We start from the raw sequence: 19,421 nt of genomic DNA, 5'->3' as shown, positions 1-19,421 counted from the left end.
TTATGATAAATAGGTTGGAGAAGTAGATCAATTGTTTGAAAGAATAAAGTAAAATATAAGTGCAAATTATAGCATTCACAGAACAATATAGCAATGTTTCCAAAGTTACAAGTACACAAAACTTTTTCCTCTGTAAGTTAATGTATAGACTTTTTTTTGTAGATGAACTCCTTAAAAATAACATAGATATGACATTTGTCATTTATAATTGCTTATAACAGCTAAACTAAAACTAACTTAAAATACATAAACTTGGATTGAAATAAAATATAATATGTCTTGATTAGAAAGTATGTTGAATTTTATAGTAATTATAATAATATGCAGAATGTATAAGAGATGATTATATATATATATATATTATATATTCATAAAGAAACTATTTTTTCTTTATATGGTCTCTAAATTATATCCATTTATTCCACTTTCACTGACAAACTTCAAAATTCCCATTAATTTTCTAATCATGCATAGATTTTAAACATTGCTATGACAATTTAGCAAAGAGATTTATACTTAAATTCTATTCACATGGCTTGTAATCCTAAGCTGTAACTATTTATACTTACTTTGTTCAAATATTTAACTCTTTTTTTTAGATTTTTTTAATTTATTTTACAATACTATTCAGTTCTACATAATAGCCACAGATTCCCTTGTTCTCTCCCTTCCTGCCCCGCTCCCCTTCCCCCCAGCCCACCCCCCACTCCCACCTCCTCCAGATCAAGGTCTCCCCTGAGGACTGGGATCGACCTGATAGACTCAGTCCAGGCAGGTCCAGTCCCCTCCTCCCAGATTGAGCCAAGCATTCCTGCATAAGTCCCAGGTTTCAAATAGCTAACTCATGCAATGAGCACAGGACCTGGTACCACTGCCTAGATGCCTCCCAAACAGATCAAGCCAATCAACTGTCTCACCTATTCAGAGGACCTGATCCATTTGGGGGCTCCTCAGCCTTTGGTTCATAGTTCATGTGTTTCCATTCATTTGGTTATTTGTCCCTGTGCTTTATCCAACCTTGGTTTCAACAATTCTCGCTCATATAAACCCTCCTCTTTCTCACTAATTAGACTTCCAACGCTCCATCAGGGGCCTAGCTGTGGATGTCTGCATCCAGATTCCTCAGTCCTTGGATGGGGTTTCTGGCACAACTATTAGGGTGTTTGGCCATCCCATCACCAGAGTAGGTCAGTCCTGGCTGTCTCTCGACCATTGCCAGCAGTGTTTTGTGGGGGTATCTTTGGGGATTTCTGTGGGCCTCTTTAGCTCTTTGTTTCTTCCTTTTATCATGTGGTCTTCATTTACCATGGTCTCCTATTCCTTGTTCTCCCACTCTTTTCTTGATCCAGCTAGGATCTCCCGCTCTCTTTCCCTAGACCCTCGCCATTCATTGCTCCCACTCATGTCTAGGCTGTTCATGTAGATCTCATCCATTTCTCCGTGTCTTTCTTGGGGTCCCGTTTTCCAGGTAGCCTCACTGGTGATGTGAGTAGCAGTCCAGTCATCCTTGTTCCACATCTAGCATCCTCCTATGAGTGAGTACATACCATATTTGTCTTTCTGAGTCTGGGTTACCTCACTCAGGATGATTTTTTCTAGATCCATCCATTTGTCTGCAAACCTCATGGTGTCATTGTTTCTCTCTGCTGAGTAGTATTCCATTGTGTATATGTGCCACAATTAATTATCCATTCTTCAGGTGAAGGGCATCTAGGTTGTTTCCAGGTTTTGGCTATTACAAACAATGCTGATATGAACATAGCTGAGCAAGTGCTCTTGTGGTATGATTGAGCATTTCTTGGGTATGTGCCCAGGAGTGATATAGCTGGATCTTGGGGGAGATTGATTCCCAATTTTCTAAGAAAGCGCCATATTGATTTCCAAAGTGGTTGTACAAGCTTGCATTCCCACCAGCAGTGGAGGAGAGTTCCCCTAGTTCCACAACCTCTCCAGCATAAAGTGTCTTCAGTGTTTTTGATCTTAGCCACTCTGACAGGCATAAGGTGGTATCTCAGAGTTGTTTTGATTTGCATTTCCCTGATGATTAGGGATGTTGAGCAATTCCTTAAATGTCTTTCAGCCATTTGAGTTTTCTCTGTTGAGAATTCTCCCTTTAGTTCTAAAGCCCATTTCTCAATTGGACTGTTGGTCGTTTTGATGTCTAATTTCTTAAGTTCCTTATATATTCTGGATATCAGTCCTCTGTCACCTGTGGGGTTGGTGAAGATCTTTTCCCATTCTGTAGGCTGTCGCTTTGCTTTGTTGACCGTATCCTTTGCTCTACAAAAGCTTCTCAGTTTTCAAGAGGTCCCATTGATTGATTGTTTGTCTCAGTGTCTGTGCTACTGGTGTTATATTTAGGAAGTGATCTCCTATGCCAATGCGTTCAAGACTACTTCCTACTTTCTCTTTAAGCAGGTTCAGAGTAGCTAGATTTATGTTGAGGTCCTTGATCCACTTGGACTTAAGTTTTGTGCACGGTGACAGATATGGATCATTTTGCAGCCTTCTACACGTTGATATCCAGTTATGCCAGCACCATTTGTTGAAGATGCTTTCTTTTTTCCATTGTACACTTTTGGCTTCTTTGTCAAAAATTATATGTCCATAGGTGTGTGGGTTAATGTCAGGGTCTTCAATTCAATTCCATTGGTCCACATGTCGGTTTTTATGCCAATACCAAGCTGTTTTTATTACTCTCTATAGTAGAGCTTGAAGTCAGGGATTGTGATGCCTCCAGAGGTTGTTTTATTGTACAGGATTCTTTTGGCTATCCTGGGTTTTTTGTTTTTCCATATGAAGTTGAGTATTATTCTTTCTAGGTCTGTGAAGAATTGTGTTGGTATTTTGATGGGGATTGCATTGAATCTGTAGATTGCTTTTGGTAAGATTGCCATTTTTACTATGTTAACCCTGCCTATCCATGAGCATGGGAGATCTTCCCATTTTCTGACATCTTCTTCAATTTCTTTTTTCAGGGACTTAAAGTTCTTGTCATATAGGTCCTTCACTTGCTTGGTTAGTGTTATCCCAAGGTATTTTATGTCATTTGTGGTTATTGTAAAGGGTGATGTATCTCTAATTGTCTTCTCAGCTTCTTTGTCCATTATATATAGGAGGGCTACTGATTTTTTTTAGTTGATCTTATATCCTGCTATGTTGCTGAAGGTGTTTATAAGCTTTTCAATTCCTGAGTGGAATCTTTGGGGTCACTCAAGTATACTATCTTGTCATCTGCAAATAGGGAAAGCTTGATTTCTTCCTTTCCAATTTATATCCACTTAATCTCCTTATGTTGTCTTATTGCTCTGGCTAGAACTTCAAGTACTATATTGAATAAGTATGGGGAGAGTGGACAGCCTTGCCTCATTCCTGATTTTAGTGGAATTGCTTTGAGTTTCTCTCCATTTAATTTGATGTTGGCTGTTGGCTTGCTGTAAATTGCCTTTATTATGTTTAGGTATGTTCCCTGTATTCCTGATCGCTCCAAGACTTTTATCATGAAGGGGTGTTGGATTTTGTCAAATGCCTTTTCTACATCTAGTGAGATGATCATGTGTTTTTTTTTCTTTGAGTTTGTTTATATGGAGTATTACATTGACGGACTTTCGTGTGTTGAACCACCCTTGCATCCCTGGGATGAAGCCTACTTGATCATGGTGGATAATTGTTCTGATATGTTCTTGGAGTCTGTCTGCCAGTATTTTATTGAGTATTTTTGCATCAATGTTCATGAGGGAGATCGGTCTGTAGTTCTCTTTCTTTGTTGCATCCTTGTTTGGTTTAGGAATCAGTGTAATTGTAGCTTCCTCATAGAAGGAGTTTGGTAATGTTGCTTCTGTTTCTATTATGTGGAACAATTTAGAGAGTATTAATATTAACTCTTCTTTGAAGATCTGGTAGAATTCTGTGCTGAAACCATCTGGTCCTGGGCTTTTTTGGGTTGGGAGAATTTTAATGACAGTTTCTATTTCCTTAGGGGTTATTGGGCTATTTAAATAGTTTATCTGGTCTTGATATAACTTAGGTATGTGGTACCTATCCAGAAAAATGTCCATTTCTTTTAGGTTTTCCAGTTTTGTGGAATAGAGGTTTTTGAAATATGACCTGATAATTCTCTGGATTTCCTCAATGTCTGTTGTTATGTCCCCCTTTTCATTTCTGATTTTGTTGATTTGGATTCTCTCTCTCTGTCTTTTGGTTAGTTTGGATAAGGGCTTGTCTATCTTGTTGATTTTCTCAAAGAACCAACTCTTTGTTTCATTAATTTTTTGTATTATTCTCTTAGTTTCTAATTTATTAATTTCACCTCTCACTTTGATAATTTCCTGGCGTCTATTCTTCCTGGGAGACTCTGCTTCTTCTTGTTCTAGAGCTTTCAGGTGTGCTGTTAAGTCACTAGTGTGGGATTTCTCCAACTTCTTTATGTGGGCATTTAGTGCTTTGAATTTCCCCCTTAGCACTGCTTTCATAAGTTTGGGTATGTGGTGTCTTCATTTTCATTGATCTCTAGGAAGTCTTTAATTTCTTTCTTTATTTCTTCCTTAACCCATTGGTGATTCAGTTGAGCATTATTCAGTTTCCATGAGATTGTAGGTTTTCTGTAGTTTTTGTTGTTGAAATCTAGCTTTAAACCATGGTGGTCTGATAGAACACAGGAGGTTATTCTAATTGTTTTGTATCTGTTGAGATTTGCTTTGTGGCCAAGTATGTGATCGATTTTAGAGAAAGTTCCATGGGGTGCTGAGAAGAAGGTATATTCTTTCTTGTTAGGATGGAAAGTTCTGTAGATATCTATTAGGTCCAATTGGGTCATGACATCAGTTAAGTCCTTTATTTCTCTGTTAAGTTTTGATTTGGGAGATCTGTCCAGTGGTGAAAGTGGGGTGTTGAGATCTCCCACTATTAATGTGTGGGGTTTTATATGTGGTTTAAGCTTTAGTAATGTTTCTTTTACATATGTGGGTGCCCTTGTGCTTGGGGCATAAATGTTCAAAATTGAAACTTCATCTTGGTGGATCTTTCCTGTGATGAGTATGTAACGTCCTTCTTGATCTCTTTTGATTGATTTTAGTTTGAAGTCTATTTTGTTGGATATCAGGATGGCTACCCCTGCTTGTTTCTTAAGACCATTTGATTGGAAAGTCTTTTCCCAGCCTTTTATTTTTAGGTAGTGTCTGTCTTTGAATTTGAGATGTGTTTCTTGTATGCAGCAGAAAGATGGGTCCTGCTTTCGTATCCATTCTGTAAGCCTATGTCTTTTTATAGGTGAATTAAGTCTGTTGATATTAAGGGATATTAATGACCAGTGATTCTTCATCCCTGTTATTTTTGGTGTGTGTGTACTTCTCTTCTTTGGGGTTTACTGTTGTGGCTTTATCTATTGCCTGTGTTTTCGAGTGTGTACCTGACTTCCTTCGGTTGAAATTTTCCTTCTAGTGCTTTCTGTAGGGCTGGGTTTGTGGATAAGTATTGTTTAAATCTGTCTTTGTCTTCGAATGTCCAGTTCCTTCCATCTATGATGATTGAAAGTTTTTCTGGGTATATTATTCTGGGCTGACATCCATGGTCTCTTAGTGTCTGCATTACATCTGTCCAGGTCCTTCTGGCTTTCAAAGTCTCCATTGAGAAATCGGGTGTTATTCTGATGGGTTACCTTTATAGGTCACTTGGCCTTTTTCCTTTGCTGCTCTTAATATTCTTTCTTTATTCTGTACATTTAGTTGTTTAATTATTATATGTTGAAGGGACTTTTTTGGGGGGTCTAGTCTGTTTGGTGTTCTATAGGCTTCTTGTATCTTCATAGGCATTTCCTTCTTTAAGTTGGGAAAGTTTTCTTCTATAATTTTGTGAATATATTTTCTGTGCCTTTGAGTTGGTATTCTTCACCTTCTTCTATCCCTATAATTCGTAGCTTTGGTCTTTTCATGGTGTCCCAAATTTCTTGGACGTTTTGGTTCATGACTTTGTTGGCTTTAGTGTTTCCTTCCACTGATGAAACTATTTTTTCTACTGTATCTTCAATGCCAGAGATCCTCTCTTCCATCTCTTGCATTCTGTTGGTTATACTTGCATCTGAAGTTCCGGATCTTTTACTCAGGTTTTCTATTTCAAGTATTCCCTCTGTTTGTTTCTTCTTTATTTTTTCAATTTCCCTTTTCAGGTCTTGGACTGTTTCCTTTATTTGTTTCATTGCTTTTTCATGTTTTTCTTTCAGTACTTTATTGTTTTCTTCCAGGACTTTATTGTTTTCTTCCAGGACTTTATTGTTTTCTTGCAGGACTTTATTGTTTTCTTCTAATTTGTTTGCCCTTTCCTCTAGTTGTTTACAGCGTTCTTCCAATATTATTTTGTCTTTTCCTCTACACAAGACTCTACCTTCTTCATGATGTTACTCATAAGGCTACTTTCTTCTGCTTCTTCCAATTTTTGATGTTCAGGTCTAGATGTTGGAGGCGGGATAGGTTCTGGTGATGCTATATTGCTCTTCATGTTGTTGTATGTACTTCTGCCTTGACGTCTGCCCATCTCCTTGTGGTTCCTTCTTGGTCTTATCAGTGTACTTGGTTCAGAAAGAGCTGACAAATTCAGGAAGTCTCTCTCTCTTGTCCAGATGGGAGTTCTCTTGTCCAAATGGGAACTCCAGGGCACGATGGAAGCTCTTATCTGGACCGGAAGTCTCTGGTCCAGAAGGGAAGTCGGGGCAGGATGGAAACTGGGGGCCATTCTCTAAGTCTCAGGAAGTGGCTGGCGTCTTGGGCAGATGGGCGTGGAGGCAGGGAGTGGAGATTGCAGGGGCTGCCGGGGGTCTTGGAAAAGGGGATCCCTCCCAGTGGGTCTAGAAGGGGACCTGCCCTGTGGCCAGCACCTGGGGCCAAGTTGGGCAGGTCTTCCTGGAGTCAAATATTTAACTCTTAAGCAATGCTGTGACTCCACATCATGCTTCTTGGTAATGGATTATGATGGGTTCCTCTTCTTGTCTTTCCTGTCTGCCAGTCCTGAGATCAGAGCTGATGGGTCATGAGTGAGGGAAGAGGATACCAGGATGTCACTTCATAACTGTCGGAAGTTTAAATGATCAAATTGACAGTTGTATTTGTGTAACATAAATAAAGGTAGATTTTTTAATCTACTCTGAAAAGCAAAGAATGAGAATATGGATATGATAAGATAAAAAGGTAGATTATTGAATCTATATTTAAAAAGCAATACTAATTTTAAATATTTTACATTGGATTGTATTTTTGTATATTGTGTACAAATTTTTTATATTGATACAAATTTGAGGCTAATTTTGTTAGAACACACTATACATACATTTCTATTCTTGTTCAAGATGTTGTACCTATACAACTCATTTAACAATGTAATGCAAATTTCTAGTCCTTGACAGTTATCATTACCAATTAATTAGGACATAAAGAAATGCAAGTTAGTTATTAGTCACCAATTACAATTGAACTTGTAGTCATAATAGGTATGTTCTCAAGGTCAAACAGATATATTTTAGATAGACAGGCCATCTTCAAACCATTCAGAGATCTATATAATATGACATTTAAGATATTTTAATAACATAGATTCTTTTTTATGACTATGAGACATGTCTGATCCTGGTAGCACCAATCTACTTCAGTGGCATATACCTTTAATCCTAACACTCAGGAGGCAGAGATCCATCCAGATCTCTGTGAGTTCATGGATTACATGAAATTGACTGAATTTAGAAGAAAAACAGAGCCAGGCAGTGGTGGCACACATCTTTAATCCTAGTACTTGGGAAGCACACATGCCTTTAATGGGCAGGTGGAAAAAGTTATATAAGATGTAAAGAGACAGGAACTAGAAGCCTTTTCAGCTGAGGAAGCTCATTTGGCTAGAAGCCTATTGGCTGAGCCTTTTTGGCTGAGGAGTCCTAGAGGTAAGAGGTGGCTTGTACCTTTGTCTCTCTTATCTTTCAGCATTTACCCCAATATCTAGTTTGTTTTTTTTTTAATTAAAAGACAATTAGCAAACTACTAGCCTTAAATATTTTACATTGGTATGTAATTTTGTATAATGATACAAATTTAAAGTTAATTTTGTTATACTGTATGTATATTTCTACTCTTGTTTGGGTTATTATGTCTATGGAGCTCATTCAAAAATGTAATGTGTATAATTAAGAAATACAGATTAATAGTCATCTATAGTAGTCAAACTTATAATCATATTAGGTATCTTTTCAAGGTCATACACATATATTTAGATAGATAGATGCTCTTCAAACACTTCAAAGACCTATAGAATATGGCATTTAATATGCTTAATAACAAGGCTTTTCATGACAGTGAAGCACACCTGCTCTCGACAGTACCCATTTACTTCAAAAGAAGATGATGGGCATTGAAGAACCTCTGTATGGAGTTTGCTTTCTTTATGGCAAAAGTTAGTCATTTGGGCAAAGAATCTGCCCTTGCCTCAGTTGCTGACAATATAATGTCCAAACTGGGCCAGCAGGTCAAAAAGGAAAGCAATTGTCAAGCTTTGCCAAGACAAGGTATGACAGTCCTTCAGAATTCCCTGCTTCTCAGAAATGTCTGTCAGATATACCAGGTCCAATGGCCAAATTGGATGCCCTAATGTTCCAGAAGAACCTAGGGTGACTGTCCAGGCAGCCAGATATTCCTGTCCCTAGTTAACATCTCACCTTTCTGGGGTCTTTGATGGAGTTGAAGACTAGATAGTTATAGTTTTCCTTAGTTATGATAGAAGGTAAATTAGGTGTAAAATTTGGAGTCACAAAGATAAAATAGATAACAGAATATTTTCTCTAATTTCGTCAAATACGAAATGTGTAACTGTAATTCTTACTTGATAACTGTTTTGTTGTATATAATTTTACTATGTTAAAGTTAAAACCTTCCTTTTTGATTAGACAAAAAGGGGGAAATATGGACTATTCCTTTACACTATGAATATATGTCATTGTGATTGATTTACTAAAAAAGAGAGAGAGAGATTTGACCAACATATCTGGCTCATTCTCTTGTGGAATATTCTTCTGATTTTGGAGAACTGCTCTGTTTTCACAAATAGTAATATATGCATCTCTACTTGATAACATCCTCATCTTGCACATATTCTTCAAAGAGATTTAGAAGAATATCCTCATGGGTTTCTTTACAAACATACTCCATTATTAATCAGTGTGGGAATCAATCTACCTCAGCTGTACCAATCTTGGGCATATACCCAAAGGATGTTTCATTCTACCACAAATACATTTGCTCAACCATATTCATTGGTACTCTGCTTTTTACAAGCTGAAATTGCAAACAACCTAGATTTTCCTCAACAGATAAATGGATAAAAGAAAAAAGAGGGTTAATTTACTCCATGAAAATTACTCAGTCTTTAATAAAATCAACTGATAGATGGAACTAGAAAAAAAATCATACTGGGTGAGGTAATGAGATAATAATGAATTGAAATCTCCCAGTAATGGGTGAAACAAAGCCTCAACTGGTTATCTCTTGACACCAAAAATTTCCAGTACTGGGATTGGGAAATATCTAATTGACGTATTAGTGAAAAGAATCCCGTTGGAATCCCCAAACAACCATGCTGTGGCTAAGACTACAGGCTGCTATACACAAACTCAAAGCAAGGCCCTATTGTTGAACACAACTGCTACATAACTCATTGAATGTGGAGAAGTTAAACTCCTACCCACATAGACCTTTCATCCCTATGTTCAAGCATCTTTGGTATAGGAAGGAACTCTGCACACTACTAAAGGAGAAACATAAATACCAAATCACACACAAACCCTGTGATCTACAGTGGTGTCTGCAAGATATACTAGTGCAATGGTGGCATAAAGCTTGTGAGAATAACTAACCACTATTTGAATTGAGATGGAACCCATGCTTGGCACTGCTTGGGTGACCAAGAACCTGAGACTAGAGAGCCAAGGGACATAGGGTAAAATCAAATATTGCTGTTTAAAAAAAAGTAACAATAAAAAGACATTCTAATGCCTCATTCTAATGACATTCTACTATACTCACAATAAGTGCCTTGCTGAGCTATCATCAGAGAAGCTTCCTCTAGCATCAGATAGGTACAAATACAGAGAGCCAAAGGCAGAATTTACAGAGCGATGCTTTAGAATACTCAGTTCTAAACCAGATGTGTCCATCAAATCCCTCCTCTCATGCCTCAGAAAATAGAGGATAGATTTAAAAGTCCATTTTAGAAAATAAAAATGAAATATCTCCCATTCAAAGAAATTTAAGGGAAAATGGGAATTTGCAGATGTGATTTTGAATTTCCATGTTGGAAACATTCAGATAATAAAAATCTTCTGTCGAACTAGAGAGTTGGGGAATATTAAATTTTGTTAGTGATCAGAAATCAGCACCTTCCGGTTCTTCTTGCAGTTGTATTTATATAATTATTTTTATAAAGCCTTTTTCTTCAATTCCAAAAATAATAGTTTGAAAGTGATACTACCTACTTTTATAAAGCAGGATGCAGTTTCAATGGTATGTTTATCATCTTGTAGCCCACTTGGCATAGAGGAAAATCTAAAATCATTCCTAGCAAGTCTCCTTTTCAAACTGTCCCTTGCAGCATGCTTATGCCTGCTTTATATATTAAGACCTAGCAACAAACCATATTTTTACAAACAAATGCAAAAATTGGCACATTATTTTCATAGAACTTAAATCTGAAAAAGACCCCAGAGAACATTTAGGCTGTCTCCAAAATATCACTGCTCCAAGTAAAACCCAGCCTTAGGGAGTGTAATTAGCTACCATTGTTGGTGACCGGACCTAGTTTTTAGCTTCTAGCTCATTCTACAATGCTAAAGGATTTAATTATAAGAATGCTGAATAAAAAGAATTCTGGCCACAAACCCAAGACATTTCATTAATGAACCTATCCAGAATAGCCTCAATTTGCAAGAGAAAGGAACACAATAAAATATAGGCACATTTATTTTCAATTGATAACTATTCATATTAAATTATTGTAAGCTACAACACTGTCTAAATCCACAAACGGTTAGTTCAATTGTTATGTTCATTTTATAGCAACGGATATATTACAATTACAAACTGTGTGTCTCAAGGTTCAGTTTCTAAATTTTAAAAGGATTTTTCAGAAGAGGTAACATACACTGAATAATTAAGTGACCACAGTTGTCATAGGAAGAGTCTCTCCAGCATCACTAAATCAAGAAAGTTTAAAGCATTTCCCTCTTACTAATCAGAAGACAGGTCAGAACAAACTCTGTCACTGGACAGCTTTAAATTGTCCACAGATGCAGACTCAGTGGGAAATCTGACAGAAAGAAGAGATAGGCATAGAACCTGACACGTGTTTCAAGGGCACAGTGGCTTTTTGGGCAGCTAAACAGTGTAAAGAGTGATGGGTGAATGGTATCTCTGTAAACACAGATGTGAAAAGTGGTCAGCCTTCCCTCTCACTTTCTTTCTTCACATCTGCTCCCTTTCCTTTCTCCATCTTACACTCTGCTGTCTTTCTTGCTACAACCCCAATGAGTAGTTATCAAGAACTACACTTAGCATACTGCTGAGGGAGACATCTCTCTAATCTCTCCAATAACCTTTACAGTGCCCTCATCCAATGCCCACTGTTTGGATGGTTGGAAATCACCACATGAATGATGATAAGTAAATATCTCCGAAAAAGCAAGATAAAGTCATGGAGTTTCTGTCTCAAAAAATATAATTATACTTTGAAGGATTAACAGTTTCCCTGAGGGTAGAATTCAGAGTACATAAGGAAACCAAGGCAAACTTAGAGAGTTGCACAATCCTGATCACCATACCTATACTTTTTTTAAAAAAAACATGCTCTGGAAGATGTATATAAGTTACAGATTCTTTCATTTACTGATTTGAATCTAAGTATATCCACTGCCATAATAAAACCCCTTTACCCTTATGATTCAGACAGCAACACAAAATAATTCTAAATTTATTGATCAGATAGAAAGGGATAAGACCTTCTTAGTAGATTCTATTATAACACCTTAAGAGAGAAACATAATGGAGCAAAAGAAGAATGATGTATAATTATTGGCATGTTTTTCTCCAAATTTATTTACAAAGCAAAAGCAAAACAAAACAAAAACAGTCCCAAAGACAAGTCTTGCCCCAAATGGCTGAGCACAGGTTATCTATAATGCAGATACACATTTAAAATATAATTACATATTCAAGACGTTTCATTAAGCAAACCTAACGGTAGAGAAAATTTTGGAAGACACAATACACAGACTACAAGAACTTGAGTGGAAAAAGAAGTTCACAGTGGATATGAGCTTCAATGAACTCTTTGAGCCCAGGTGCCCTTCCATAACTTCTTAAATTTAAATCAATGGCATGCCACCTTTGAAACGACTGCCTGTGTTTTAGAATGGTAGTTAGGGAAGCACTTGGTGGCTTTACATTGCTTTCTCTTTAACCCTTGGAAAACAAATATACTTCTCTAAAGATTTATTGCTAAAGGCTAAATTATAATGCAAATAGCAATGATATGTCATGAGCTAGAAAAGAAAAACACATTTACCTCATTATTTTCTTAAACCTCATATCTACTATCTTTCAAAGTTGCATAAATATTCTGCTAGCAGTAAAATTACAACTTGAAGAAAATGATGAATATCATTTATTCACCCTGCTATATTAGTTATTCCATAGCTTCAGGGAAAACATGCAGCTATTATCTCCAAGCTTTTCCTCTTCTTTTTCATTCTCTCTCTTGATTATTAAAATACAAACACAAGCAGGAATATAATTTGAATTATGTCTGTACTGTACAGAAGATTCTGAACTCTTGTGTTAAAGTAAATCTTTGTCTAAAATCTCAAGAACAAGAAAAAGCATACTAATGCAGGATTTGCCTCATTTATATTTCATTATCTTTTTTTGCATAAGGCAGTCATTTGTGAATATTTTTAAAACTTAAAAATGAGAAAGAACTTATGATTTCATACTATTTAAGAACAAACATCAGAGTTCTTTTTTGGTAAATTTATGTAATCTGCTAGAAAACATCTACAGTTTTCTCAAAGTATTTCAATTTTTAATCTGAATAATAGTAGATATCCAAATCCATCACATTTAATAACCAATAATGATATTTACTAAGTTATAACTTGAATATTATTAGCATAAAATGCTTATATTTTGGTTTCTAATAATGATGTAGTCTTCTGTGAAACCAGTTGTACTATGATTCTTTCGCCCTTTAATGGCAGGAGGACAGACAGAAAATGCTGAAGGAGAGTATACACTACAGCATATTCATTACCTTAAGAATCAAGACTACAAGACTCTGCCTAGAAAACAAAATATGTTTGCTTCTGGGGTATCGATGTGTACTCTAGTGGTTTCACATAATTTCCTTAAGTCCCTGAGGCTACCTGAAAGAGATTAAAAATTCAGTAGATTTGTCTTCAAGTAGTTGAATTTACTGAATATATATATATATATATATATATATGTATATATATATATATATATATATATTTGCTTTATATTTCTAACTTCACACAATATTCCTGGCCTTGAACAAGAGTTTCCTAAAAGTATGCCGATAAAAGTACTCAGAGTGATCATTTCCCTGAAAAATATCTAGTAATAACTGTTTCAGTATCTATATGAACCTTGGTTAGAATGTGTTCGTCAATGTTTGCTGGTATTGAAATACCACATGATACTGCCCAAATATGCACAACTGTATGTGCCAAATAAAAAAAATAACTTATTTTTAACTATTCATTGATGCCCAAGCATTGATTATAATCCAGCCAGTCTTCAGAATTCTTCACAAGTCTCTACATATAATATTGTGTTCCTTGATAATTTCTGCACCCTTCTCTTTTTTGTTTTTTCCTTGAATTTTGGTTCTGTTTATCATAGTCAGTTCAGCAGATTTTTTTGTGTGTGTGCGTGTGTGTGTGTGTGTGTGTGTGTGTGTGTTTAAAACAATTGTTATTTTTTTTTGCTATCTAGAATGACCTCCTCTTGTAAGCTGATTTTGATCACCATACAGGTCTCTGCTCAAATACTATTCAAATGTCATCTCTCTGAATTGACTTCTCAGACCACTAACATCCTCTATTTCTATTGATTTCATATTTAACTCATATTTGTCTTTATCTGATTTATTCATTTATAAAACTAATATGAATAACTTGAGGGAACCAACATTTGTGTGAACTAGTATGCAATGGGAAAAAGGCAACACTATTCAAAATTTACAGGAAGAATTAATTATAAGACCTTTCATTTTTAACATTTATTTTTTTATTTTACTTTGCTCCTCTCCTCCTGGTCCCTCTCAAGTGCCTTCCCTTTGCCTTCCCCATCATCAATTCCTTCTTTTTATTTATAACAGTGCCGGCCTCCCCTAGATATCAACAAAATTTAGCATACCAAGTTGCAGCAAGACTTAGCACCTAGACTTGAATTAAGGCTGAACAAAGGAACCTGGTATGAGGAATTAGGTTATGCTTCAAAGAACTGTACTCCACAAAATCAGAAAATCTAAAAGAAATGTACAATTTTCTCGACAGATACCACTTACCAAAGTTAAATCAAGATAAGATAAACAATTTACATAGACATAACCCTCAAGGATATAGAAGCAGTCATTTAAAATCTCCTAACCAAAAAAAGAAAAAGAAAGAAAGGAAGGAAGGAAGGAAGGAAGGAAGGAAGGAAGGAAGGAAGGAAGGAAGGAAGGAAGGAAGGAAAACACTTCAGGGTCAGAGGGTTTTAGTGCAGAATTCTGACAGACCTTCAAAGAAGAGCTAATACCAAGACTCCTCAAATTATTCCACAAAATAGAAACAGAAGGAATATTGTCAAATTTATTTTATGATGCCACAATCACCCTAAATAACAAAGCCATACAAAGACTCTACTCAAAAAGTGAATTACAGACCAATCTCCCTCATGAATATTGATGCAAAAACATTCAATGAAATATTGGCAAACATATGTCAAGAACACGTCAAAAAGATCATTCACCATGATCAAGTGGGGTTCATCCAGAGATGCAGAAATGGTTCAACATATGAAAACCTGTCAATGTAATCGGCCATATAAACAAACTAAAAGGAAAACACCCACATGATCATCTCATTAGATGCTACAAAAGCCTTGGACAAATTCTAAAACCCATTCATAATAAAAATCTTCGAGAGATCAGGGATGCAAGGAACATACCTAAATATAGCAAAAGCAACATACAGCAAGTCAACAGCCAACATCAAATTAAATTGAGAAAAACTCAAAGCAATTCCACGAAAATCACGAAGAAGACAAAGCTGTCCACTCTCTCCATATCTATTCTATATAGTACTTTAATTTCTAGCGAGAGCAATAAGGCAACTGAAGAAGATTAATGGGAAAATTGGAAAAGAAGAAGCCAAAGTATCATTATTCAGAGATGATATGATACTATACATAAGCGACCCCCAAAAATTCTACCAGGGAACTCCTACAGCTGATAAACACCTTTAATGAAGTGGTTGTATACAAGATTAACTCAAGTAAAATCAGTATCCTTCATATATACAAATGACAAATGGACTGAGAAAGAAGGGAAGCAATATTCTTCACAATAGCCACAAATAATATAAAATATCTTGGTGTAACTCTTAACCCTAAACAAGCAAATGAAAGACATGTATAATAAGAACTTCAAGTCTTTGAAGAAAGAAATTGGAGAAGGTATCAGTAGATAGAAAGAGCTCCTATGCTCATGAATCTGTAGGATTAACAGTAAAAATGATCATCTTACAAAAAGCAATCTAAAGATTCAACACAATCCCCATTAAAATCCCAACAAAATTATTTATGTATTTAATTTTATTCCAATATCTTTATTTTTAAAATTACTTATCATTATGATGAAATTTAATTTTTTCATTATTTGTTTTCCATTCTTCCACTTATAAGAATGCATTTTGTCATGAAACATATCAACTCTGACCCTAGAACCTGAAAGTGCCTGTCATTATGATTTGCAAATAATAAACTTTCTTGCATCTAGATACTAATTATTTGCAGATAAAAGGTATTTTCCTTCATATTTTATGAGAATTATGTGGACTTAAACGTTGATGAGTGAGAAACTTGTGTGTCTGCTAATATTAACACACTATACTACAGTATTTCAGAAATTCATACTCAATTCTGCCAGACTAGAAAGAATCCCTTTTCAGTATATCTTTTATAATTCCTTTAATTTAATGGTCATTTTATTGGAGAAAATAAATGGCTAGCATTTACAACTTTGAATGGAAGTGAATTATAATTTCTTGAGCATTAGTATTAATGTTTGCATTGAAGTCCACAGCCACAGGCAACCCTGCTCTCTCAAAGTCACAGTTTGGAGTAGGTTAAAAACAGAAAACAAAGGTACTCCCTTAGAAAGATCTCCTTTTTAAAACTTGTGTAATTGCTGACTGCCTTGAATATTAATTCTAGTGCAATGCACACAGCACTAAAATATGATGCTTGGCCACACCACCATGGTGCCATTGTCACTATGGGGTTGAGTACTTGGGAGTATTAAGAGGACCGTTTTGCTTCTAAGTCTATGTCTCAGTGTCAGAGCTTCATTAATTGTCTGTACATCATCCCCAGGTAAATTCATTTTAAATGTGTTTCTTTGCAGTAAGCTAGCTACTGACAATGTCTCCTAACAAATTGAACTAGAATCCATGTGAGCAGGTTTTGAATTTTTTTCTATTTTTTTATACCAATACCTAACTGTGCTCAGTCATCAAGCATCATCCTTGTAAAACTAGTCAGCCTAATGTATTGATCATTAGCAAGTAGAACTTTATTAAGGTAACAAGAGTATTTATGCTGTAAAATGGATATGGGGTTCAATTTTTACAGGGCAGGATCATCACCCAATATATACAGATTTTGCGCATGGACAGCAGGTATTTTTGACATTCATTTTTACTAGAAAGTAAGAGAATAAAGAAATGAACTTTATTATATTTTATATTTCTTTTCTTTTTTGTAAGATACAAGATTTCAACCTGATGCTTCCAGAGGGGGAAATAACATTGAAAGGAGGTCTTTGCTTTGCAATGATCATCATTAGAAATTCTTCATGTTTGACTTGTCAGTCATCATCAATAGCTGCTTCTTTGATCATTACATGGTCTTCCTCATCTATAAGTCTTCCTTTTGAAGTTTGTGAAGATGTGACATAGTTCTGCTTCACTGTTATAACAGTCTCATCTTTGTCAAAGACTCAATGCTTCTAGTGTTTCTTCATCTCTGTCTGTACTTATTGATTTTAGTCAAGAAATCTGGAAAGTAAATGGTGCCAATCTTATCACCATGCATTTGGTTGATCATATATTACCATTTAGCTTCTTTTGGGTTCTGACCAAATGACCATATGACAGTCCCAACTTCCTTTGTAGTGATGGTGCCACCACCATCTTTATTAAATAGGGTAAAAGCTTCCTTGAATTCAACAGTCTGTTCTTTATTCAACTGATAAACCATGATTCTATCAAACAGAGGAAGAATAGAGTAGGAAATTATAGCTGTACCAGGTCAGGGACTGTGATTGATGAGTGTCACTCCTGCTGTTGCAGTTACCTCCCTGCTTATTCTGTGCTTTGAGACTCAGTTACAACTAGACAGTAAGTAACTAGTAACCACACAGTGCACAAGAGACTCTAAGCACCACAGCCAATTTATGCTTTATAAGGGAATCATCTTATTCCGCCATTAATGGAAATACATTCTATTTGCTATTGGGAATGTGAATAATCAGTGGACTTTCTGTATGATTGTTCTTTAGACATCACTGCTTTATTATGCATATATACAATTCTTATTTTCCTACTGATCACTTCTTGACATCATGGCTGGTCTTGAACATATTTATTGATCATTTTTGCCACTCGATAAAAAATGTCATGTATTTCATGCAGGGATTGGAAATTGTAACTTGCATTTCAAGTTTTTTTCTTTCTCTAAAGAGTTTCAGAGGTCTTTCCTGACATTGTGTTTCTTTTAGAGCTAAAAAAATGGAATACTGTTTAAATAATCCATAGTATGGTTCTTAGTTCATTTTTTGACACTGATAACTAAATACAAACAAGCTTGTTTTATTTATTTCCCTCCCTAATTCCAACATGATTAGATATGTTCACTATTATAACCTTTAGTATTTTCTGAGTGCATACTGTCATCCAGACTGGCAAGCACATGTAAAGAGATAAGACATACTTTTATATATGACTTTATACTTGGCAACCAATATAGATCTTACACAAAAAAGAGATACTGAGTAACTATTAGTTTAGAGGTGGAATAAACTCAAGAACTAGAAATATATACTAAACATAACTTTAATGATAAGCCACTAACTTATATTACCCTTGAAATGAAATTCAAGAATGCTGTCATTTATTGTAGTGACAAGATTGAGATAGGATTGAAAAGAGTAGATGTTTTCTTCTGAGTAACATCTCTTTTGATTTCTTAATGGTTAATATACTGCCATACTTAGAATACATGGAGTGATTTGGTAGTCCTTGTTAGTTAACAGCCCCAGAGAATTCTAAATGAGTTAGTTTCTGTAAACAAATGGGCAGCATTCTTATCAGTGCACATTAAATATGGCAAGAAAAGTTGTTTATCAAAGAGACACTGCTTATGCAATATTGAAAATTAGAGTTGTGTGTAATTTCAATATAGATGGTATTTTTTATGTTCTACTAATTGTTTTTAAGGGTCATTCACATTTAATGATAAGAACAGAGGGGCACAGGAATGCCATCAAATTTACTTCATTTTTCTCTAAAGCAACCACATCTGTCAGGAAATGCGAAAAGTTCCTCACTATTTCCTCCACTCTAATTCTTATCCAATGCAGTCATGTTAATTTCAATGAAAATGAAGATATGATTTCTGGTCTACAAATCATGAGGGAATTCTTCCATAAACAGATTCTTTTGTAAATAATTTGAAAAAAAAAATTACCAATAAGAAATAACATCTTTAAGGATAGTTATTTTTCTTAGAAAACAAAACTCTATAAAACAAATCCTCAAACTAAAAAAGAAAAAGAAAAAAATCTGTAGAACACATTTTTCTCTGAAACCCATTAGAAAATTTTCACAGCCCTGTTTCAAGGTATAAATATCCCATCAGTGGGAGAATTAGATTCTTTTCAGATTATGTAGCAGTAACAGCAAAATTAAGTCACCATGAATGTAAATAAGATAAAATCATATTAATACTTCTTTTCAATTCTTGAAAAGTGTGGTTTTTGCACCTTATTTGGCATAGTTGAGAGCCCTAAGCTAGGAGGCATTTGCAATTAATGTCTAGATATTTTCAACAATTACATTC

The sequence above is a fragment of the Peromyscus leucopus genome, chromosome 12 (assembly GCF_004664715.2).
Source record: "Peromyscus leucopus breed LL Stock chromosome 12, UCI_PerLeu_2.1, whole genome shotgun sequence".
Taxonomy (NCBI): Eukaryota; Metazoa; Chordata; class Mammalia; order Rodentia; family Cricetidae; genus Peromyscus; species Peromyscus leucopus.
Note: the sequence above shows the minus strand (reverse complement) of the source record.